This window comes from Hyperolius riggenbachi, chromosome 12, assembly GCF_040937935.1.
Source record: "Hyperolius riggenbachi isolate aHypRig1 chromosome 12, aHypRig1.pri, whole genome shotgun sequence".
In the NCBI taxonomy this organism is placed as follows: domain Eukaryota; kingdom Metazoa; phylum Chordata; class Amphibia; order Anura; family Hyperoliidae; genus Hyperolius; species Hyperolius riggenbachi.
This window is the reverse complement of record NC_090657.1, coordinates 195,481,985-195,506,262: the sequence shown is the minus strand read 5'-3', so window position 1 is coordinate 195,506,262 and position 24,278 is coordinate 195,481,985. Positions and strand designations below refer to the sequence as shown.

The 24,278-nt window shown below is 46.3% G+C and overlaps 1 long non-coding RNA gene across 1 annotated transcript in view; it reads right to left on the bottom strand.

Moving 5' to 3' along the window:
- LOC137542394 (uncharacterized) overlaps nt 1-24,278 on the bottom strand; it is a 383,858-nt gene that overhangs the window by 228,251 nt on the left and 131,329 nt on the right. Inside the window, exon 2 of the long non-coding RNA XR_011025418.1 lies at nt 13,641-13,924. This is a non-coding gene — a long non-coding RNA (uncharacterized lncRNA). The remainder of the gene's footprint in view (nt 1-13,640; nt 13,925-24,278) is intronic.

Here is a 24,278-nt window from a genome sequence, read left to right as displayed (position 1 = left end):
ACTTTATTACTACATATCCCACCCAAATTATCTATATATTGTTTTTTTTCAGGATAAATTAGGCTTTTAGTATGAGATATTTTTGTTTAGTAATTACCTTATTTTCTATGCATTTTAAAGGGAAAATAAGGGGGGGGGGACACAATTTCTCCATTTACATCCATTATAGCTTTACAATAAACATTGCTAACTATAAGTTAAAGCCACAGAATGTATTTTTTTTTATCCATCCTGGTTATGACAACGTTTAGATTATGTTCCTAGTACAATGTATGGTGACAATATTGTACTTGGAAATAAAGGTGTCTTTTTTTCTGTTTTTTGATTTCTCATTGTACACTATCCATGATAAGACCTTAAAAACAAGGAACACCAAGAGCCCCAATAGTGTAATATGTACTGGTAAATGGTTACTAGATAGAGTAAATATTAATACTCACAAACCAGGGTTACCATTAGGCAACCACTGTAAAGGCAGGTGGGGAGATTTTCCTGACCCCACTCAGGAATAAGAAGTAGCTCTCTGTAGATGAGAAAAAAGGGGGTTCAACCCTCAACCCAGGGTGGACTCAATATTATGCAGGAGAACAGAGGTGCCAAAAGGATAAAAGGAAGCTAAATGAGCTTAAAAACCAAATTCTTGGTAAATAGGAGGTAGTGGTGGACTTACCTCCTCCAAGTAGACACACAACGACTGTAGTAAAGACAGTCAATATATTTTATTTATGAGCTCCAAATATGCAATGCGTTTCACAGGTTTGATCCCACTTCATCAGGCAATAACAACGGAGCAATAGCATATGTGGTCAGTAGAAGAGCCAGGCACCTCTGTGTTATGATAAGACCTTATTTGCAAAAACAACAGTATTATACTCTCATGGCATACATATTTAAAAAGCTTAGTTCCTAAGGTAACAATATCACAATATAAGTATTTTCTTTTGTATTGTGTGACTGTTTTAATCTTACAAGTCTTTTCTATTGTTACAGAATATACTAAAATGGTATTGCTTTTGATTCAGCTCATCACTAAAAAGAATACACAAGACTTGAGCCTCAACCCTAAAATCTATTCTATAACTTATCACAGTTAAAATGTTACCACATATGTCTAGTGCAGTTTTGCTAAAACTTATCCAAGTTAAATAAGAATTTTGAAAATGACTTTCTATGTTGGATTGAGGCTATCCCTATTTATTTTTTATGTGATGTGGGTCCAAGCTTTAAAACTGCATTCTACAACTTGACGTGGTTAAAATGATACCACATGTGCTTTATTTAGTAACAAACTAGTGGTGCACCCGCCACAATTACACTGGACGTAAATATATGTCCAGTTTGAGTTAAGTGGTTTTAATCTAAATGACATAACTAAAACTTAAAGTGAATATTTACCAGATTAAAAAAGAAAAAGTCAGATACTCACCTAAGGAGAGGGAAGGCTCGGTCCTAATGAGCCTTTTCTCCTCTCCCGGTGCCCGGTCCCGCGCAGGATCCCCCGTGGCAGTATTCGACCAGTTCGGTCAAATACTGCCACTTCTGCATGCCTTCGGGAGCTTTCGGAAGCCTTCGGGAGCACTCGGGCTCCCGATGACGTGGCCGCTCCATACTACGCATGCACGAGCGCCCTCTATGACGCACTCGCGAGTACGTAGTATGGAGCGGCCCGTCTTCGGAAGCCCGAGTGCTCCCGAAGACCTCCGAAGTCCCTGCGGCGGCGGACGCGAACGGGGAAGCCAGCGCAGCACCGAGGGCACCAGGAGAGGAGAGGGAAGGCTCATTAGGACCGAGCCTTCCCTCTCCTTAGGTGAGTATCTGACTTTTTTATTTTTTAAATAGGTACCCATTGGCTTTAACTCCTACACTAATCCTAACTTAAAGAGAATCTGTATTGTTAAAATCGCACAAAAGTAAACATACCAGTGCGTTAGGGGACATCTCCTATTACCCTCTGTCACAATTTCGCCGCTCCTTGCCGCATTAAAAGTGGTTAAAAACAGTTTTAAAAAGTTTGTTTATAAACAAACAAAATGGCCACCAAAACAGGAAGTAGGTTGATGTACAGTATGTCCACACATAGAAAATACATTCATACACAAGCAGGCTGTATACACCTTTCCTTTTGAATCTCAAGAGATCATTTGTGTGTTTCTTTCCCCCTGCAGCTATCTTCCACTGAAGTGTCAGGCTGTTTCTTCCTGCAGAGTGCAGACAGCTCTGACTGTATGTAATTCCTCAGTATGTGAAAGCCCAGCCAGCTCAGAGGAGGATTTATCCAGCTTATAAAAGATAAGAGAGAAGAGAGAAGCTGCTCTAATCTAAATAATACACAGGCAGTGTGCAGAGAGGGGCTTGGAGGAGGGAGATGCATCACAGAACCACAACACTGAAGAACTTGGCAGCCTTCCAGACACAGGCTGACAAGTCTGACAAGAGAGAGATAAGTTGATTTATTACAGAGATGGTGATAGTAGAATGTGCTGCAGTAAGCCAGAACACCTTAGAATAGCTTTTGGAACTTGTAGGATGATAAAAAACAGGATGCAATTTTTGTTACGGAGTCTCTTTAACACTGACATTTACCTCACAGTCTTGTAAACAGGAAACATATATTGTTGCTAGTGAGGGCAGAAGAATAAACACGGTTTCCAGTACGAACAGGGAACTATGCAGAGTTACCAATAGAGGCAAGGGGTTACAACACTGTGATCCATAGGGGCTGGGAACTAACCGCTGTTGACAATAGGAATATATTGCCAGTAAGAGACTGAAAACATACACTGTTGCAAGTAGGGGCAGGGTAATATATACACTGATGCCAGTATGGATATGAGAATATACACTGTTGCTAGAAGGGGCATGTGAATATACATTGTTGGTAGAAGGGGCAGGAGAATATATAATGTTGCCAGTAGGGATATGAGAATATGCACCACATACGTCTCCAGTAGAGGCAGGGGAATATACACATTTGCTAGCAGGGTCAGAGGAATATACAGTACACTGGTGTCAGCATGGGCACCGTGAAGTTGCATAGGCAGCGTCACCCAAGAGGATGCTTAGGACAAAGCTGTGGGCAATTAGCACTATAGAGACATGGCACTCAGCTAAATTCGATCAACCAGTGTTGTTTCTTTGTAGAGCGGAGGGGGGGGGGGGGGGGGGGAGAGTAGAGTGGCGCATGAGTGGTGCAGGGTAAGCACAAGAAAAAAGCACTAGATTGTCCATGTGATTTAGAGATTTGGAATTCTAGATTTCTAAGCAATATTGCAGAATGCCTGTACACATGCTTGATTCTAGGCCTTGTTGCCTCTAGCGCATACATGTCACACTCTCACCCACAGTGCCATCACATTTGGCCCCTGAGTGGTTTCTCCACTTTACATTATGTTCACCAGCACCTGAATGCTAAGCCTATATTGTTAAGAGCTAAAACAATGAAGACAGAGGGAGGGGCTGCACAAGCCAATAAGAAGTGCCGAGGGAGGGGCAGACATGTCACACATGCCAATGTGACTATACCGCTTGCCAGTGCTCAGCATGAAGGTGTATAGAGCAGCACATATCCCTCACCTGGTGACATCACATGTGTGGCCACAAACAGGAGTACTGCTGAAGTAGCGCAGCCATTTCTGATCACCACCATTTACTACCTCTAGAGAAGCGGTTATTGGGGTACCATAAAATGCGTGAATATGGGGGGGGGGGGGGGCATGGAGCGGCAGCCTCATTCGGTACACTGTGCCACTCTGAGCCAAGGGTGAGGACTAGGTGGTTTTTACTATATTTGAATTGTAGAGGCCTCCTTACATGTATGTGATACCCTTTGATGATTTATGTGAGGTCACTAGACCACCAGGGATGCTATATTTGGGAAAGGAAGCACTGGAAGGAGACGGGCCACTAGGCATCAGGGAAAAGACAGTGGCGTAGCTAAGGAGCTATGGGCCCTGGTGCAAGTTTTACATTGGATCCCCCCCCCAAGCACTCTATACATAACAATTGATACAGCGTACCAAAACCTGCCAAGTTAACGATTACTACTACTTAAAACATCTGTAGAAGTTATGATTACCAGCAAAGGACCATGATTTGGGCATATCCTATCACTTCCCCTCATATTAAAGTACCCATACCACAAAACCCCCTTTTCTCTTTCATACCAATAACATACTCGGACTGCTATTGACAATGGAGAAATATATAGGCCAATGCAGCCCAACTTTATTAACACTTACAAATATTTTAATATAAAACATATAAACTCTTAAACCGTAAGAAAACCAATACAGTGTTCAGGGCAAGGAAATCCGAAGGTTTAGTTAAATAGACCAAAAACCATGGGTATGCAGCCTTGAACCAGCCCCCAGACGCAAACACTGTCTCGGGGACAGCTGCATGCCCCTTTTACTTAACAATTTAACTGAAGCCGACCTTTCTTTCACGAGGAATTCACCCGCGTGAATTCCTCTGCACCCCCTATTGCTCTCCACTGGGAACAGTATCAGGGAGAGAGGGGAGCCACTAGAGACCTGTATAGCTACTAGAAATTAAAGAGGTATCGCCACTAGACATCAAGTTTGGCCGCAACTTGGTCCTAGTTTTCAATCTTGTCCCTCTGCGTATTTGAGTTTAAACACCGCTGCTCTAGCTTGTGCATAAAGCATTACTTTAATCCTAGACCTGTTTTGATCGTAATTTTAAAGACAATGTAAAGAGAAACCTAATCAGACTCTGTTTTGCTACACTCAATTAAAAAAAAAACAAAAAAATCCTATAAGCTCAGAGACCGTTACCATCGTATATATTGTCTTGATTTCTTCCAGCATAGCAGTGTTAGTAATCACAAAGGATAGTAAAATAGAGTGACAGAGATATTGTCTTGCTTCAGTCATCATGCTGCAAGGCGCAGCACCACCATCTACTGGTCTGAAAGGTGTATGGCAGCTAGATGGATTTTAACATTAACCTGTCACAATTGGAGTGTTATACTCTGCCATTTATGGCTACTCTTTAAAAAGATATTTGTATGTGAAATGCTGATCTTCCCTTTATAATACTTTCCAAATCGCTACCCTGAAACAAGTATTATAATAATCATTGTATAATAAGAATAGCTTAGCTCACCTATGATCTGTACATTTGTTACAGGTAAGCGAATTCATCAAATACTTAAAGGACAACTAAAGTGAAGTGGGATATCGTGGGTGCCATATTTATTTCCTATTAAACAATACCAGTTGCCTGGCTGTCCTGATCTTACTTGCATCAGTAGTGTCCGAGTCACACACCTGAAACAAGCATGAAGCTAATCTAGTCCGACTTTAGTCAGAAAGCTCCGATTTGTATGCTTGTTCAGGGTCTATGGCTAAAAGTATTAGGAGGTACAGGCTCAGCATGTCCTGCTGAGACTGTACCTCCTAATACTTTTAGCCAGGCAATCAGCATTGTTTAAAAGGAAGTAAATATGTCAGCCTCCATATCCTTCTCAGCTTAGGTGTCCTTTGAGCTGGAGGATTTCTGCTTGGCAGATAACTGGCATTATCAAAAGGTTGTCAAATACTGCTTCCAAAACGACATCATGACAGGTTTTCCTATATAGAATCCCCAGTTATAGCCAGAGATGTGTATAAAGCCCCAATTCAGGCTCATGTTTGTCATGACTACGGTGTGGAATATATACATTTTTGAAGTGTAACGTTTTGTATATGACATAGAGCACATGTACAATAACTCCCCCAAAATGTGTTGGGTCTGTAAATCAAGAAATTTACAGTCTGAAAAAAAAAAAAATTAGAATTTCCCACTACTCCCCATCCATATATATATATATACATATATACATATATATACACACACACACAGTACATTTAAGAAAAAAAATACGACATTTCTTGCTCCCCCAAAAAAGAAACAGATAAAATGCTTTAAACAGGTGTTTACATCTAGGATGTAGCCTCATGGTAATCGTAAACATAGCCATTAGCGGTGCAAAATCTTTTCAGACATTGATCGTGCGGGCCCAGCCCATAAATGGGGATTGCATGACATATTTCCCATCCATGGTATGGACAAGGGCTCTGGGGAAGAGAGAGAGGTTTTGATGCCCCTCTTCCAGAACACAAACACATCTTGCACCATGCCGGCTGGTATAGCTCAGGCTCCGTATTCTGGCTACCAGCCCGCGTGGGTGACAAGGGGTTAAAGAGGCTTCAGAGGGGAACCTCATCATTTTTTTCTATTTTTAATAGCGTAAACAATAGGTATATTTGCCAGGGTTCCTTATACAGCAGTATTAACCTCCTTAGCGGTAACCCCATGCTGGACATGGGGTAAGCCACCGGAGGGTGCCGCTCAGGCCCTGCTGGGCCGATCTTCATAATTTTTTTTTTGCTGGACGCAGCTAGCACTTTGCTAGCTGCGCCAGCACTCTGATCGCCGCCGGCCCCCGCCCGATCGCCGCTATCTGATCGCCGCGCCCCCCCCCAGACCCCGTGCGCTGCCTGGCCAATCAGTGCCAGGCAGCGCCGAGGGGTTCTTCGGGACTCCCAATGACGTCCCGACATCGGTGACGTCATCCCGCCCCGTCGCCATGGCGACAGGGGAAGCCCTCCAGGAAATCCCGTTCTTTGAACGGGATTTCCTGATCGCCTATCGCCGGAGGCGATCGGCGGGGCTGGGGGGATGCCGCTGAGCAGCGGCTATCATGTAGCGAGCCCTGGGCTCGCTACATGATTTAAAAAAAAAAAAACTGCTGCGCTGCCCCCTGGCGGAATTTTTCATACCGCCAGGGGGGTTAATGGGCACCTTTGTGGTCCTTTTATGCTATATTAGTTGCTGTCAATTGTAGCTGAAAGGACAACTGATGTGCAGTCCAGTGTCCATGTTTTCCTATGGACCCTTTCCCACCATACGCTGAAGGACTGAAGCTTTTTCATAGTACACTGCTATGGAGGGAAAACAAAAAGCAAAGAAATGCAATAAATGAAATAGCATCAAGTGTAAAAGGTAAGAGTAATCAAAAATCTGGAAGACTTTTCTGTGTAAAAATCATCACATCGCACTGCAAAACACTACATTGGAATGACCCTGCAGCAGAGTACTTTTATCGCACCCCACCGTCGTGCAATGAAAGTCTATGGAGACTTTCGTACTGCAATATTACGGTGCGGCGGAAGTGACGTTTTTGCCGCATCGCCGACGCAGGTTGAGAACTACATTACTGCGCGGGTTCTGAGTTGAGTTACGGCCCGGAAGTCATGTTGGTCTATGCCAATGCCGCGATATTTCAAAAAATGGCAGATGCGACGTCGTGCAAGCGTATTTTTGCCATAACCTCCCGTGCACTTCCGTATACCCCAAAGCAGGAAGTGACGGCAAGCGCACATCACTTCCTGCTTGGCCCAATGCCAGATGAGGAATTCCGCGTAGTAAGGCCTGTTTCTGGCAATGCAGTGCGGCGGAAGCGACAGTTTATATTGTGAAACCCGGCTGTGCTAGGCCCCATAGGACTTTTATTGCTGTCGCATTACTCTGTGCACAGAAACACAACACAACACAAAAAAAGTGTATAAACTTAAAAAGAGCCCTCATGGATTTAATTCAAAACCGAGCAGAACCAGCAGTGCAGCCATAGTTGGTGAAGAGAACCCGCCTAGGTCCCAGATTGATAGTAAATTAGGAAGAGGGACAGTATCAGACGGCAGATATCTCAGGTCTAGAAATAACGGCATGGTAGCGGCGAGCAGTGCAGAGAAGTGGGTGCTGGCGTTTTGGAAGGTGAGCGCGCTTGTCTGAGAGGTGTGGATTTATGAAAACCTTACTGGGAAGCCTCTGTATAATGTGCTGCTGCAGACAACATTACCTCAGCTATAAATCCCCGTACACAGGCCACTTCCAAGCAGCTAACAAGATGATAGTACATTAGCTGCCAGGAAATCGCCAATTAATGCAATAGCAACAGAAATGCTTAGCATTTCCATATTAGCTGCTACATGTATGTCAGGAATAGAACCTGTTCCCTTTCTCTTCATCATGATGCGGGTACAGCTATCCGTACAGAGCCGATGTGTGCAGCCGCAGCACAGGCAACAAAGCTGTGATCTATACAGAAGGATCCGCAGGACATAAAAGCCTCCGCTCTCTTCATCAATGTATTCATGCCAAACAACACCACCCAAAGTTATTTTACAGGAACGCTTCATTAAACATCTAAGTTTGCATACTGTAAATGAATGAAACGTACCACACTGTAACCTGATGCCATTAAAAACTTCCTCTCCATTTCAGTCTACAGACACCTGTCATTTTCTGTAAACAGCACCAAAAAAGGGCCATTAAACACAAATTATACTCTATTGGATGATGTATTTGGCTAGCTTGTTCAGAACAACTTGTTCTATCATTAGCGGAGTTTATAACTATACCTCGTTCGGGAATAAATCCCTTATCCCCCTTCCCTCTTCTAATGTCCATCTTTTTAGCCCAATGTACAGACCAGTATTATTAAGTAAAAAAAAAGTAGTTAGCACGTGCTGAATTAAACCTTCAGTCTTTAAGCCGCATCTACACGAGTAGATGCGGCCGCGATGCTCCTTATCAATCGAGCCGCTGATGCGGCTCGATTGATAAGATCCGACAGGACGGATCTCCGCACCGCCGATTCCCTGCTCGCTCCCCGCGAGGGGACAATGGCAGGGAATCGTGTGGGAGATAAGCGGCGCCGGCAGGGACGAGCGGGGAATCGAATGCGGCGCACACGCGGCGAGCGGGGACGCGGCGGGCACGCGGAAGAGGCGATCCGGCGGCTAATCGAGCCGCCGGATCGCTTTAATGTCCCATGGTGTAGATGGGGCTTTAAAGGGAACCTGAGGTGAGCGATATCTGGAGGCTGCCATATTTATTTCCTCTTGACCGAAGCCAGTTGCCTGGCTATCCTGCTGATCCACTGCCTCTAATACTTTTAGCCATAGACTCAAAAAAAGCATGCACATCAGATGTTTCTGATTTTTTTTTTCATTGTTTATTTTTTTATTTAAGTATTTATATAGCGCTGACATATTACGCAGCGCTGTACAGAGTATGTTGTCTTGTCACTAACTGTCCCTCAGAGGGGGCTCACAATCTAGTCCCTACCAAAGTCATGTCTATGGGCCAATTTTTAGGGGGAAGCCAGTTAACTTAGCTGTATGTTTTGGGATATAGAAGGAAACCCACGCAAACACAGGGAGAACATAAAAACTCCTTGCAGATGTTGACCTAGCTGGGATTCCAACCGGGGACCCATCGCTGCAAGGTGAGAGCGCTAACCACTAGGTCACCGTGCTGCCCATAAGATGAGCTGCATGCTTGTTTCAGGCATGTGATCCAGACACTATTAATACCATAATGTTCAGCAGGACTGCCAGGCAACTGGTATTGTTTAAAAGGAAATATATATGGCAGCCTCAAATCTCTCACCTCCGGTTCAACCTTACAATTTGATGTTTGGTGCTCTTGGTGATGCCAAACATCGGAGGAAAACAGAAGTTGCACCGGTGGACAGGTGGGACTTTAAAACACGGAGCATGGACACAGAGGGCCTTTAAAAAATGGGAAATCGTTGTGCAGTTTGTGGCAAAGCAATTGCTACAGGGATCTGATCAGATTCAAGCATAGAGGGGCCTATCTGACGGTCGAGTGATGTATGACCAGCTTAAATGGATGCCTTGGTTAATAGAAGGGCTTTATCTACTATATGCAAGATGGTTGGAGGCGCTGCAATTGTGATACAATATGTAGTGAGTGGAGATAAGTTATAGTTTAAGAACTTACCTCGTGATAAGAGGTTTTTGTTGTTAGACATCATTAAAAAGAACAACATGTTTCTCTGGGCCTGCCAGCTTCCTCAGGTCAATACGAAACAGTGTCTGAGGGCCTCACATGCAAATACATCACACAGACACTGTCTTGTATTGACCTGAGGAAGCAGGCAGGTCCCGTGAAATGGTGTCTAATTATAAAAATATTAGTCTTTTCACAAGGTTCACTCACTACATATATCACATTTGGGGTGCATCCTCCCATCTTCAATTGCTTTGTACCCTGTCCCAGGGGTTACCTCTGTGACTACATCCAGTGGTCCTTTGTTTTTTCTGGAGCCCAACCCATGTTGAAGCAACCAAGTCATCATAAACACATGGAGACGGTCCTTCTCCACATGCCTGAAACTGTGGCTGTCTACAGCAACCCACGTTTGTGAGTAGTTGATTTCTTTATATTTTCCAATTCCCAGAAATACTACACTATTGGCGGTCCTGATGTACTTTGTCTACTTTTGTTACGGCTTCCTGGGTTTCCAAACCTGAAGTTCATCTACCTATTCTCCCAGAATGATCTACTATATGCATTTCAATGTGTTTTGCTATTCATATGGTCATCTGTTATTTCATAGAAAGTCAGTATTGCTTCACTACCTAATATGCTCCAATTCATTGTGTGAACAAAAACATGCTGCATTTCTGCCAGTTTTGTGGTTTTTGGGGTTTTTTTTGTGTGTTTTTGTGTTATGGTGACACATTCAAAATTGCACAAACGTAGCTACCCGGAAATTCTAAAATACCTCTGAAAATGCAACACATGAGACAAGATAAAACAAAGTACAATGCGCAAAATGGCAAACGGCCTTAGAAAAAAAGCTTTACAAAACCATAAACAATTGCACTGAAACGCATTGCGTTTTGGTGGCTGCATTTCCAGTTCATAGTGGGAAAGAGTCCTAAAGATGAAGAAGAAACTATCTTGTAAGAATTGTTGTACAGACACCACTTGGCAGTTTGTTATGTTCTATGGAAAGGAAAAGTGTGTTCTGTTCCAGAGACTACAATATATGAATAATAGTGGTTAGTTGTAGTGACCCAATACAACGGATTATTAGCAATATCATCAGTGGTGTTGGGTAGATCTCCTGCCAACAGAAATCTGATATATGTACTTTAAGAGGAACTATGACAAAAATAGTAAAATTTAAAATAAATGTGTACACATAAGTATTAGATATACATTTGTTCTAGATGCACTGCCAATTACATCATTTTTATGTCGTTGATATTTACAGTTTGATGGATCTTACCTGCTGCTTACACGTTTTGGACTAGTCCTTCTCCTCATGGGGAAATCTAAAGCTTTCCTTTATGCTTTTAAATGCGCTCCCTGGCAAGGATCTCCACAAATATGCTGGATGGACAGCCTTCTTGCTTGCACACTATTCTGGCAGTTGAACTGAGCAACTGCCATCCAGTAAGTGCTTTTGAAAATAAACAAAACCCTCAGAATCCTCCATGACTAGATGGACTAGTCATAAACCTGTCAGTAAAACGTCAGAAGCATCACAGCAATAGCAAGGATGCCAGGGCATAAGCCAGGGTGAGGCGTTTGCGCTAGCGCGATCCATTTCTCTTTGGAAAACGCATTGCTTGTTGCATTTTTCAAGCAATGTTGTTCAGCCCCATTTAAGGAAACTTTGGAATCGCACCAAAAATCATGTTGTGATTTTTGATTGTGCGCTGCACGTTTCACAGTGTGAAAGGGCCATAAGGAACCAGGGGAAGTTTATTAACCGTTTCAGGCACTTTTTTCAAATACGATTTTTATTTTTTTTTATTTTTTTTGCCGTTTTATTATCGTGGCAAATTTATTGAGGCATTGAGGAAGAACTGACTTTAATTCACTTTTAAATCCAGTACTGTTTGGTATTTAGTCATTTAACAAACTCAAATGAACAAGGTGGATGTAGGAGGCCTCTGCTTTCCCTGGTGACAGTGCGGTCCTCCAGCTGCAGCATGTAGAGGTACTACAATTCCCAGGAGAAAAACAAAGTGATATTGACTGGTGCGTTGGGAATAAAATAATGCGAATCTGACACTTCCCGAAACACAGATGACACAACAAGTGCCCCGACTGGAATGTTGCAGCATTTATCAGCAGCGCTAGAATTGGAAATGAGCGAGCAGGAATATGATCTCCCGGTGGGGTCACAGGTTAATGGACAAGTGTAAAGCATATTGTAATGTGGGCTAAGTGCTAATACCGCAGTTGGTACCTGCATCATAGAAGTGGCATTAATCATGCTGCCCGTGTCACTCTCTTGGCACAGCAGGTATCTTCTGTGCAACTGTCCAAGTGAAAGTAAGACACTGCTCCTAAATCACCGACAGGTCTAAACGTTTTGTATACGGGACTGTGGCCCCATTTCACTCTACTCTGTGCCATACACTTCTGCAAGGCTGGAATTATACTTTTTGTGCCCCTGGGCCAAGTATGTTGGGGCTCCCCTTTCATGTCAAGCAGCCCCCCTCCCATTCCATGTGCAGCCCCCTTTTCCATAGGTATCATCTATGTACAGCAGCCCCCTCCCATTCCATGTGCAGCCCCCTTTTCCATAGGTATCATCCATGTACAGCAGACCCCTCCCATTCCATGTGCAGCCCCCTATTCCATGTGTAACATCCATGTACAGCAGTCTCCCTCCATTCCATGTGCAGCCCCCTCTTCCATGTGTATCATTCATGTACTGCAGTGCCCTCCCATTCCATGTGCAGCCCCCTCTTCCATGTGTATCACCCATGTACAGCAGCCCCCTCCCATTCCATGTGCAGCCCCCTCTTCCATGTGTATCACCCATGTACAGCAGCCCCCTCCCATTCCATGTGCAGCCCCCTCTTCCATGTGTATCACCCATGTACAGCAGCCCCCTCCCATTCCATGTGCAGCCCCCTCTTCCATGTGTATCATCCATGTACAGCAGTCACCTCCCTTTCCATGTGCAGCCCCTTCTTCCATGTGTATCATCCATGCAAGGCAGTCTCCTCCTATTCAAATGTAATCCATGTACAGCAGCCTCCTCCCATTCTATGTGCAGCCCCCTCTTCCATATGTATCATCCATGCACAGCAGCCCCTCCCATTACTTGTGCATCTCCCTCCTTCATATGTATCATCCATGTGCAGCAGCCCCCTCTTCCATGTGTATCATCCATGTACAGCAGCCTCCTCCCATTCCATGTGCAGCCCCCTCTTCCATGTGTATCATCCATGTACAGCAGCCTCCTCCCATTCCATGTGCAGCCCCCTCTTCTATGTGTAACATCCATGTACAGCAGCCTCCTCCCATTTTATGTGCAGCCCCCTCTTCCATATGCATCATCCATGCACGGCAGTCTCCTCCTATTCAATGTGCAGCCCCCTCTTCCATGTGTAACATCCATGTACTGCAGCCCCTCCCATTCCATGTGCAGCCCTCTCTTCCATGTGTAACATCCATGTACAGCAGCCTCCTCCCATTCCATGTGCAGCCCCCTCTTCCATGTGTATCATCCATGTACAGCTGCCCTTCTCTTTCATGAACAACTCCCTTAATCATCAGTTTCCCTTCATGTGTTCCCTGTTTTCAGCCTCCTGTTTTATATGTAGCAACTCTTCTTTAATACTTTAATATCCAGGTGCCCCGCTTAGGCTGCAGCCACCCAAGGCCTGGGCCTTTATGGCCTTTCCAGAAATCTGGTCCTGCAGCAGCTCCGAACTCATGTGCATCCTCCCGCCCCCCAGATCTTTTGATTAAACATAAAATACCATCATAAAAACATTAAGTAAAGTGCCACTTACCTGTGTGTGCTCCATGTTTCTGAAAGAACCGGTGATGCCAGTTTGGAATAACTAATCATGGTCCATAAAGATGTGGCTGTGACGCAGGAAATGAAGCCGTGGGTGATACTCCGGCTCTTTAGATTCTAGGAATCCTAGCAGCCACTAATAATAATGCACTTTGAATCAGTGCTCCATCCTCCCTCATCCATGTCTTCTGATGCATGTCTTCTGATGCAGTCACTCTCTCAGGTTGTAAACATGTTTATAGCTTCAACCAGGAAAATACAGTTGTAGTTCACCGGCTGAAAAAGAAACACCAGGATCAGAATAGAATCAGATTCAGAACCAAACTTTATTTGCCAAGTACTCTGTATGCACCAGAAACAACAACAAAAACAAGCATTCCAATGGTACAGACAGACATTCATTTACAAATCAAAGGTGTGCATTTAAAGCAGGCAGTTGTCAAGCTGTAATATGAAGGGTTGTGCTGTGCACGTGGTGCGTGGTGGACCGGTGAGAGTCTAAGGTATGAGAGTGCCAAAGGACAATAGTGCTGGCAAAGGGGGGCTGGAGTTTAGCAGGTGGACAGCCTTTTGGAAGAAAGTGCCCCTGCGTCTGGTAGTTCTGGAGGAGATGGACCTATATCGGAAGCAGCTCGAAGAAGCAGCTGCACGGGTGGGAGGGGGTCCCGCAAGATCTCAGTAGCTCTCATCTTCATTCTCGCAGTGTGGAGAAAATCAAGAGGTGGCAGGGCTGAACCAATGATCTTTTCCGCCACACTAATCACTCTTTGGAGTTTATACTTGTCGCTGGGGGTTGCACCTGTATGCGTAAAAGCTGGTCAGCAGCTCACGTGGCTTAATAGACGTTTTCATCACCAAGGCACATAATGAAAATTTGCGTGATTAATGTAACATGTACTACTTATGCGTAGTAGGTAGCAGTGAAATGCCACCCACGCACAGCAATCTTACCAATGTTTAGTGATTTTGGCTGATTGACTAAAACTTTATTCCCACTCTTTGAGGCCTCTTTCACAGTAGGATGTTGCGTTTTGATGTGACGTTAAAGTCGCAACGCATCTTACAACGCAACTTAATGCCCTGTTATGGTCGCATACAGTAGCGCATACAGGCAATGAAAAGTATGCTTCCAAGTCATTACTGAGCATGTGCAAACAGTCTAATGCAGCTAATAATGTGTATAACACACTGCATGCAGTACTTTCACTTAACGTGCAACGATAGACACCAACACAACGTGTGCACTGTGAACGGGGCATTGATTTTTCATTGCAGTGCAATATTCTGCGTTAAATGTTGATTTTACCGTCGCACTATGAAAGAGGCCTAAATCTATATTTTTTATCTTCAAATAATAATATGTAGGTCTTTTGCTTTGTGGTATGCATTGACTAGGGGTTTGGTGGGGCGTGGCTAAAGGTGTGGCAGGTGCATGTCTTAAAGAGATTATCAAGCAAAAAATCCTCCCCTCTGCTCTGCTCACCTCCTCCAGCCCCTTGCAGCCGACATGTCTCACACTGACAGCTCCGCTCCCAGCCGCCGGCCCTGGGTCCCTGCAGGTACAGAGGCCGGCCTTCTCTACTGTGCCTGCGCGAGCGTCGCTGTCAATCAACTCCAAGTTGTGCGTAGTGTACTGTGCACCACACTGCAGAAAACGTGGACTTGATTGACGGCGGTGCTCGAGCAGGCACAGTAGAGGACGACCTGAACCGGCGGAAACCCCGGGTCGGCGGCTGGAGGAAACCCTGGGTAAGTAAAGCAGGGTGAGGGTTTTCTGCTTGGTCACTTCTTTAAAGGTGTCCCTCGTTATCTCAGAAAGCTGTAAAGCCTTCCCAGAGGCCCTCTTCATCATCCTGGGAGACTTTAATAGCGCAAACCTGCGTCAGGAGATGCCCCGCTTCAAGCAACACGTATCCTGCCCCACCAGGAACCGCAACACCCTGGATCATTGTTACACGACCCTTAAGAATGCGTACAAGGCCACTCAAGGTGCTGCACTGGGGAACTCGGATCACAGCCTAATCCACCTGATCCCCACCTACAGAAAGCACCTGGATACCACAAAGCCCGCCATAAAGACCGTAAAAAAGTGGACAGCTGAGGCTAAGGCGGAGCTACAGGCCTGCTTCGAATGCACTGACTGGGCGGTCCTAGAGGCACCCTCCCTGGAGGAATAGGCAGAGGACATCACCTCCTACATCAGTTTCTGCGAGGAGAGGTGTGTCCCTTCGAAGACCTTCAAGATCTTCCCAAATAGCAAGCCGTGGTTCAACAGCAAGCTGCGTCACCTCCGGAAAGTCAAGGAGGAGGCGCACAAGCACGGAACTCCAGACGAGTTCAGGAATGCAAGGAATGTTCTGAATCATGAATTGCGTGTTGCAAAGAGGGCCTACTCTGACAAGCTGGGCCACTTCCTCCAGTCAAACAACCCACGCGAGGTGTGGAAAGGCCTCAGAGCAGCCACAAACTTCAAACCACCCCCCGAGCATGCGACCCCCAGCACCTCACTGGCCGAGGAACTTAACAAGTTTTACTGTCGGTTTGAACACCATCCCAAGCAGCTGGCTAACCCGGCACCCTCGACAAAGCCCTCCCCGAAGCTCCAGGCTGACCCAGTGCAAATAGAGGTGCAGGAAACAGATGTTCTCCATCACCTCCGTAGACTCAATGCCAGGAAAGCAGCCGGCGTGTCACCAACTTGCCTGAGAACCTGTGCGGACCAGCTGGCTCCCACGCTCACCTCCCTTTTTAATAGGTCCCTGGTGGAAGGCAGTGTCCCCTCCTGTCTCAAAAGGGCCACAATAATACCGGTCCCAAAAAAGCCAGGCAACACAGAGCTCAACAACTTCAGACCGGTGGCCCTCACCCCCATAGTCATGAAGATCCTCGAACGCCTGGTCCTTGCCCAGCTGAAGCGCCTCGCCAGCCCCTTCCTCGATCCACATCAGTTTGCATACAGGGCCAACAGGTCAGTGGATGATGCCATCAACATCAGTCTGGCGTACATCACGGAACACCTTGAAAGACCAAACTCCTACGTTAGGATCCTGTTTTTGGACTTCAGCTCTGCTTTCAATACAATCTGCCCAGGGTGGGCCCGCCCCCGCCCATGAGGCGGGGTGAGGCGGGTTCCTCAGGCGGCAGGAAGTGGAGGGGCGGCACCAGATGACGTGGCTGTGATAGCGGAGGGGGAGCCAGAGCCGCGGTGAGGGCAGCACGACCTCTCCCTCCCTCTCCCCGGGCCGCTCTCCATGCTCCCCCCTCGGACTGTAGGGAGCAGTGTTAGCGCGCAGGGAAGCGCTGCTGTACACAGCTGTTACTCACCTCCCTGGATCCGATCGCTGCTCCCGCCCTGCTGGTCTCCTCTCTGCCAAGCCGGCTGATACACACGCGGCTGCTTCCTGTGTAAACAGGAAGCAGCGTGTGTATCAGCAGCGGCTACATTGCAGAGAGGAGACCAGCAGGGCGGGAGCGGCGATCGGATCCAGGGAGGTGAGTAACAGCTGTGTACAGCAGCGCTTCCCTGCGCGCTAACTCTGCTGCCTACAGTCCGAGGGGGGAGCATGGAGAGCGGCCCGGGGAGAGGGAGGGAGAGGTCGGGCTGCCCTCACCGCGGCTCCGGCTCCCCCCTCCGCCATTATGAGGGGGCACCTACCTACTTAACCTATACTGGGCAAGCTACCTATCTATCCTATACTGGGGGGCACCTACCTAATCTAACCTATACTGGGGGAAGCTACCTAACTATCCTATACTGGGGGGCACCTACCTAATCTAACCTGTACTGGGGGCAGCTACCTATCTATCCTATACTGGGGGGCACCTACCTAATCTAACCTGTACTGGGGGCAGCTACCTATCTATCCTATACTGGGGGGCAGCTACCTATCTAACCTATACTGGGGGGCAGCTACCTATCTAACCTATACTGGGGGGCAGCTACCTATCTAACCTATGCTGGGGGGCAGCTACCTATCTAACCTATGCTGGGGGGCAGCTACCTATCTAACCTATACTGGGGGGCAGCTACCTATCTAACCTATGCTGGGGGGCAGCTACCTATCTAACCTATGCTGGGGGGCAGCTACTTATCTATCCTATACTGGGGGGCACCTACCTAATCTAACCTGTACTGGGGGCAGCTACCTATCTATCCTATACTGGGGGGCACCTACCTAATCTAACCTGCACTGGGGGCAGCTACCTATCTAACCTATACTGGGGGGCAGCTACCTATCTAACCTATACTGGGGGGCAGCTACCTATCTAACCTATGCTGGGGGGGCAGCTACCTGTCTAACCTATGCTGGGGGCAGCTACCTATCTAATCTATACTGGGGGCACCTACCTAATCTAACCTGTACTGGGGGCACCTACCTAATCTAACCTATACTGAAGGGCAGCAACCTAATCTAACCTATACTGGGGGGAAGCTACCTATCTAACCTATACTGGGGGCACTTATCTAACCTGTATTGGGGCACCTACCTACCTAGCTAGCCTATACAGGTGGCAACTATACTGGCTACCTATACTGGGGGCACCTACCTAACTAACCTATACTGGGGGTACCTACCTATCTAACCTATGCTGGGGGCAACTATACTGGCTACCTATATTGGAGGCACCTACCTAGCTAACCTGTACTGGGGGCACCTACTTATCTAACTTATACCGGGGCGGGGGGGGGGGGGGGTGCCTGCCTATCTAACATATACTGGGGGCAACTATACTGGCTACCTATACTGGAGGCAACTACCTGGCTAACCTATACTGGGGGCAACTTTACTGGCTCACCCATGCCTGGCCACCTATACTCGGGGGGGACCTATAGCTGGCTACCTATACCGGGGGGGGGGGCGCAATTTTTACACCCTCGCCCTGGGTGCATTTTAGCCTAGAAACTGCACTGTTGCCGCCGGCCTCTGAGTCCGACGACTCCGAGCTCTGCAGCCTCTCCTGTCTCCTCCAAGGCTGCACGCTGGTGACGCTGCCTAGTGCCTAAGCCTGCTGATTTGATGGCGGCGTCTGCCGCCCGCTCTGCTGCCCTGGCTGCGGCTGATTGTCATGGTCAGTCACTGAGCAGCGAGCGCCGCCGACGTGACCATGACGATGATGATGATGAGGCTGGCTGGCTGCCGCCGGCCGCCGCTCACTGGCCCAGCGCGAGATCCCTCAGATCCGAGATGGAGCATGCCCGCCGCAGACCGCAGCCGTCTGTCCCCTGCCAGTGCAGGATGCATGCTGGATGCGGATGCCCGCCCTTCGCCGCCGCCAGACCCGGAGGGAGACCCAATCCCTGGTGAGTCAGTCACAGACTTTGCTGCGTCACTCAGGCTTTCCTTCACGGACACGGTCGGTTGTGTGGGGGATGTAATGTTATGTAGAAATATTGGGGGGGGGGGGGGGCCTTTACGATCTTTGCCTCAGGCAGCAGAAAGTCCAGGACCGGCCCTGAATCTGCCCAAATATATTGATCGACAACCTGGCACATCTTGGAGCTGGCACCACACTCTGCGCGTGGGTAAAGGACTTCCTCTCAAATAGGACATAACTGGTGAAGCTCGGCAACTGCTTCTCCAGTGTGAGTATGACCAACACAGGTGCTCCACAGGGGTGTGTCCTGTCACCTCTCCTGTTCTCATTGTACACCAACAACTGTACCTCCTCCGCCGACTCCGTAAAGGTCATTAAATTTGCAGACAATACCACTATCATTGGGCTCATAGGTGAGGCAGGGGAACACGATTATCGCAGCGAGACCGAGAGAATCTGCAGATGGTGCGAGGACAACAAACTCGTCCTTAATGCAGCCAAAACAGTGGAACTGATCTTGGACTTCAGGAGACACCCCCCCCCCCCCCCCCACACACACACACACACACACAACAACCAATCTTTATCAATGAGATTGAAGTGTTCAGGGTCCCTAGCGTCAGGTTCCTGGGAACAACCCTAACGAGCGACCTAAGGTGGGCGCAGAACACCACCAAAATCCAGAAGAAGGCTCAACAAAGACTATTCTTCCTGCGCCAATTGAAAAAATTTGGTATGCCTCAGGAGCTGCTGTCCAGCTTCTACACTGCCACTATTGAGGCTACCCTTTGCTCTGCCATTATCGTGGGGTATGCAAGAGCAACCGCCAGTGACAAGTATAAGCTTCAAAGAGTTGTCAGTTCAGCGGAAAAGACCATTGGCTCTCCTCTGCCACCTCTAGACCTCCTCTACACTACCAGAATGAAAACAAGGGCCAACAGGATCTCCCAGGACCCATCCCACCCAGGTTGCAGCTTCTTTAAGCTCCTCCCATCAGGCCGACGCTACAGGACCACCCGCCCGAGGACTAACAGGTGTAGAGACACCTTTTTTCCCCAAGCAGCCCTCCTGTTGAACTCCTGCCTCTCGTCGGTACGCTAGCCGCATTCAGGTCAAATTAGCCAATTAGCCTGGACAAGGCACACTGGAACCCGGGCCAGTAAATAACCCAGCTAGTAACCTGGTGCTCTTCTTGGCAGAGCTCTACTCGAGGTGCTGAATCTTTCAATGAACTTACTTCATCCCTGAGCAGCACAATATCCAAACCCGGAGGATTTCTGTTCATGAGCCGACCGCATATTGTACTGCATAGACCATTAAAAATGTATAGGTACTGCCTGTCTTGATGTATTATTGCCTGTGTTAGGAATATGGTCATACCACTTCTTGCCTGCTGGTGGCAGCATCGTGTTGAACCCTGAACTTCCTTTATTCCACCAGCAGGTGGCTCTAGAGACTTTGCAGGACCTGAACTTTCCTTGTTCCACCACTGGGTGGCTCTATGCTGGCTGGAAACCGCTCTGCCACTGCAAGGGTTGCTCTCTATGGACTTTGCTTGTCGATCATGCTGCAGGTGTGTCCTCCTTATTTAAGAGCCCTGCAAGGAGCAACCTTTGCCAGAACTTTGTGCTCGCTAGCTGGAGTATCTGGACAACCCTGGTTCTCTGGTATTCTGTATTCTGTATCTGTTATCCTGTTACTGAACCTTGATTCTGTCTGACCTCGTTTACTGCCTGCTCCTTGTGTACCGTGATTGCTCGATTGTTGCCGACCTATGCTTTGTCCTGACTGTGATTTTGTGCCTGCCTTCTTGTACTGCGATTGGTGTATATATTGTATATCTTTGTCCGGTGTATCTGTGTGTGTATATATCCTGTATATATTTAGGTAGATAGATAGATAGGGTTTGGGGGTTTTGCATCTTGCCTTGATTGTATGGTGTGTATGTATGTGGTGGTTGCGTTCTTGTGTATATAATTGCCACCATATTCTCTGACTACTGTACATGGTGTTATGTGTGCTGCTGCATTGATATTGCATAATCCTGTATGCACGATTGTAAATAAACCTTCCTGCATAGTTTATTCCTGTCTCAGTGTCTGTGTTGCTGCAAACTGCAATCAATCCCAGTTTCTCCGTTCAGGCTCATAACAGCCTGTCTTGCTTGTATTATTGCTATTGTCTATGACTGTCTCGCTTGTTATGTTATTGTCTATTGCCTGTTGCCACTGCCATGTGAACCACAACCAATTCCGGGTTTGACCTCGGTCGCACTTGGCGAAATAAAAGTTTCTGATTCTGAAGTATGATTTAATATCCATTTGATACCTGGGAAGTGCCTATAATGTGCAGCATTCACTTTATAGAAACTTTGCTAAAACTGAAAACCGAACTGACATCATCCGGACTGTACTGCGCAGGCGCAGTAGTTCTGAGCCTGCGCAATACAACCCGGATGACATCAGTGGAACTTCGTGAGCCACGTACTGGAGCGCAGGAGAAGCAGACCTGGCGGCATCTTCACCGGAGGGGACCGGGAGCCACGGGAGCTGTGGCGAAAGCACAAGACAGCTGCCAGGACCTGGAGGAAGCCCGAGGTAAGTGGATTTTCTTATTTTTAGTTTGCTTGGACCTTCCCTTTAATGCGGGCAGCGTTTCACCAGAAATCACACTGCTGAGAGACAGTTATAACTTGTTTGATATGCTATTTGAAGCATAGAGGAAATGCATCTACACTATCTAAATGTGTAGTATTAATCCTGACTAGGAGCCTTGGTGTCCTGAGGAGGCGTGACTACATGCGAAACAGCTGTTGACACAGGCGGCTTGTAACTCATTGCTTTTTGTATACCATGCTTAACTAAACTACCTCTGCATTGGAGTGCCGGGGTGTGCTCTCTTCATTATTCAATGCATTAATCCTGACTAATACTCATGATCATTTTTCAGTTAAACTCTAATGTAGTTCCTTTTCAATCACGCAGGGAAAGATGATAACCATCCCTGAGGCTTCCTATCCCAAATGACGCCTCTGAATCGTTGAGAAATCCCGTTGAGAGAAACAGACAGCAGTAACACTTCCACAGATGTCCAACAGTAACCATACTTGGAGTTTGGATTTTTTTTTTTTTTTTATTAAACCACATTTGGACAAACTACAGTGGGAATATAATAAATAATAAAAAAAAAAATCTACAGTTATCCTGCAAGTGTTCGTTAACCTGGTTGTGTGAGCCATCTAGTGGCCAAGCTATGTAAGTACATGTTGTAGAGTGGTGAAAAGAGTACAGGCTCAGTAACAATTATTATTATTATTATTATTTTTTATTTATATAGCGCCAACATATTCCGCAGCGCTTTACAAAGCACAATAAGACGACAAGGGGAACATAAATACAAATAACAAATGTACAGCAGAGTTGCAAGCAGCACAAATATTGTTACAAAGCAGTAAACATTAGGAGGATGACCCTGCCCTTGCGAGCTTACACTCTTATACAGTCTACAGTATATAATTAATTATCCTTCAACTTCAACTGAAAAAGGGGTGAAATACCAGAGAGTTTATAAGGTATGCATGTGTGTAATTTAGCAAGATTGGCCAATACTGTGGCTGGCTGGTGTAATGGTTAAGGGCTCTGCCTCTGACAAAGGAGACCAGGGTTCGAATCTCGGCTCTGCCTGATCAGTAAGCCAGCACCTATTCAGTAGGCAAATCTCCCTAACACTGCTACTGCCTTTAGAGCACGTCCTAATGGCTGCAGCTCTGGCGCTTTGAGTCCGCCAGGAGAAAAGTGCGATATGTTATTTGTCTTGTACTGTGTGTGTTATTTGGGCTGTCCAAGAATAGTACACAAACACCAAACACACTCCTAGGCTAAGTTCTCATTTGCCAGAGTTACTGATGTGGACGTCACAGCAGATCTGATGAACGATCTGCTGTATTCGTCCACATCCGTTGCGGTCTGTAAACCCTGGTACACACTTTCAGTTATGATTAGCCAATCACTGACAAATTTTACCACTTATGCCATGTCCGGTTTCTGCAAATAAAGACAATTTGCACTTCACAGGTGGGTCTAGCGGTCTCTCTTTGGATCAAGTGAGTGCTCATTAGTGATCCCCTATGTATTTTGACATATACAGGTGAAACTCAAAATGTTAGAATATCTTGCAAAAGTCCATTTATTTCAGTAATTTAACTTAAAAGGTGAAACTAATATAGGAAATAGGAACCCTTTGCAGGTATCATGTCACAATATTTTAATGGTCTGAGATTTTGATTTAGGGGTTTACATAGCTGGATAGTGGCAGTGGCTGGATAGTGTAATGGTTAAGGGGCTCTGCCTCTGACACAGGAGACCTGGGTTCAAATCTCAGCTCTGCCTGTTCAGTAAGCCAGCACTAATTCAGTAAGGAGTTTCTTGGGTAAGTCTCCTTAACACTGCTACTGCCTACTGAGTGCGCTCTAGTGGCTGCCTCGCAAGTGCTTTGAGTCCGACAGGAGAAAGGCGCTATACAAATACTGCAATTATTATTAATTATTACATAATCTGTAAGCCATAATCACCAAAATTATAACCAAAAATATAAAAAGGTTTGACATATCTCGCTTTGTATGTAATAAGTCTTTTTCATATATTAGTTTGCTATTTTAAGTTGAATTACTGAAATAAATGGGCTTATGCATGATATTCTAATTTCTCGAGTTTAACCTGTAGTATAAACTATGTTTATGTGTGTTTTCAATGTGTTTTAAACTATGTATACAATACTGTAACATTTAACAACAAAGATATGTAATAAACTACTGAACAGTATACAGTTTTGTATATGGTTTCAGCTCTGGGACCCCCACAAAATTTATCGACAAAGGCTTGTTGACAGAGCATGGCCACACTGCGCAGGCACAGAAGGGTAATGCCTGTGCAGTAGCACGGAGCCAATTGTGCTCTGTTTTTTCTGCCGAACCCCATCAGCTCTGTGCTTGTTCAAGTATTTTCAGAGGGTCCCAGCAAGAAGCAGGGTTCTGCAGAAAGGCGTTGGAAGCCTTTGGAGGATCCAGAGGCTTCCTTTTACAAGGTAATTTATGCCTTCATTAAACCTACAGGTTTGCCTTAATGCTTTACGGAATATGTGTTAGTACTACGCTATAGAAAGCAACATATTTTTCTGATGTCGACCACCAAGGAACATCAGCTGACCTTCAGAGACCTTCTCGTGACTGAACTGATACAGGCACTTGTTACTAACCTGAGGAAGAGGGCTGAGCCTGAGACCAGGCAAACACGTTGTCTTTAATGCATCAATAAAT